The sequence below is a fragment of the Mchenga conophoros genome, linkage group LG2, assembly GCF_057382185.1.
Source record: "Mchenga conophoros isolate Kocher_MC1m ecotype Shallow Benthic linkage group LG2, M_conophoros_male_GT1.1, whole genome shotgun sequence".
Taxonomy (NCBI): domain Eukaryota; kingdom Metazoa; phylum Chordata; class Actinopteri; order Cichliformes; family Cichlidae; genus Mchenga; species Mchenga conophoros.
The window spans coordinates 7897365-7899124 of record NC_140527.1 but is presented as its reverse complement, the minus strand read 5'-3'; the positions used below and the strand labels follow the sequence as shown (position 1 = coordinate 7899124).

General features: G+C 36.4%; 1 long non-coding RNA gene across 1 annotated transcript; it reads left to right on the top strand.

Annotated features, from left to right (window-relative positions):
• Positions 1 to 246: 246 nt before the first annotated feature.
• On the top strand, positions 247 to 1389 carry LOC146581633 (uncharacterized). The gene is made up of 3 exons (XR_014888570.1): positions 247 to 356; positions 697 to 843; positions 948 to 1389. It is a non-coding gene; the product is annotated as an uncharacterized LOC146581633 (long non-coding RNA).
• Positions 1390 to 1760: the final 371 nt, after the last annotated feature.

Here is a 1760-nt window from a genome sequence, read left to right as displayed (position 1 = left end):
CCTAGCACTATATAACAGCTCAGAGGTAAGTAAACCAACACAAAACCTTCTCTAAACAACTTGCTCTTCACACTGACAAAACTTCAAGCTGAATATGAAGCACTTTATTAGGATTGCCTTTTGGATTGTTACTATTGCTGTTTTTTGCTTGAACACTCAAGGGAAACCTCTATCCAAACGCTCAATAGCAGTGGAGGACTGGAATCCGAACCTTTTTAAGAGCGTCAGCTGTGTAAGTGTCAAGATGATTTTTTTAAGGGGTTTGTAAAGTATCTGCTATGTGCTAATAAATACAATGTTTTCTTCTATATTTACAGATTGACGGTTCCGAATTCTATGCTCCTGTAAATATAGAGGTAAGACTATATTTGAAAACTTGCATTTACATTTTTTGAAAATTGTAGTGCTGCCAGAGACTTCTGTCTGTCACAAATAAAAATAAGCTGTATAGCCACTGTACCAAACAGAAGATGATGATGATAGGCTGATCAGGGAGTAAGAAGTCAGAACAGAAGGTGTCATGTTGGGTAGTCCCCATATGCTAGTTAAGCTTTTATAAACCACATGTAAAGGTTCTCTAGTACAGGAAATGAGCTTGCCAGGTGTCGATATTTCACACAGCTGAGGCTGCCTCTATTTGCAGCCACAAGCCTGTCTCAGAGCAGTAACAGAAAAATCTTTCTCTGTCACACACAGAAAGAATGCTCCCTTGAGGCACTGAAGTGCGTTATCACAGAACTTGACAAAGTGGCAAACGAGGAATGTTTAGACCCACACAAACGCATTCCCCAGGGTCTCGATACACTGGATAAGATCGCTAGCCAACTGAACTCAAAGAACTTGGTAAGTATTGCCCTATATTATACCAACGTATTAATAGCCTGTGAAAAAAGCTGACAAGATGAAAATTTAAACAAGTAGACTTAACTGACTTTTCTTCTTCCTAGACACAGCACAACTCCAGCAAATGTAGATGTGAGCTGTGGCCTGAAAAGAATTTTACTAGTTTTGTGGATGACATCTTGACTTTGCTTCACACAATAAATGCGGAAATTCCAAATTAGCTGTTAAGCAGCAAATAATGGACAGCAACACCTCATCTCGTATAAGATTACGTGACCAACCAATACTGTATAAAGAACTGTCACTCTATGTGATTAGCCACATTTATGCATGTCGAATGGAGCGATCTCAGGTCTATAGCTGTTTAAATGATGTAGACATTCTGAACACTGCTAGAATATATTTATATCTAACTTCTACAATACAATACTGCAAAGTTCTCAGTCAGTAATATTAAGACTGTTTTATCTAGACTGTAAAATTTCTTTATTTTCTATTTATATATTTATTATTTATGTTATTTATGCTGTATGGATGAATTATGTATGTTGGTGCTCTAAATAAAATGTAATAAATGTATTAACAACAATCTATTGGCATTATTTGAACATATTACATGTTATATTAGTGAGGGTAGATGTTTGAAATGGAAACTTCCGAAAGAAGAGCTCTGATGTATTTTCTTCATCAAATTTGAATGCATATTTGCAAGAATTTTAAGACATGATACAAAGTTTGTTATAGAGTCACATTTCTCCCCTTAATGTGGGAATGGAATAAGTGTTTCTGGCCTGTGTGGGAGTCTTCATTTCCTCATTGGTAAGGGCAACTAAACTAAGTCAGGCTGTCCACAAGAAGTTTAGGGATGGAAAATCTAGTCACATTGAGGTCATTGAGTAATTTTTGGAACAAATACT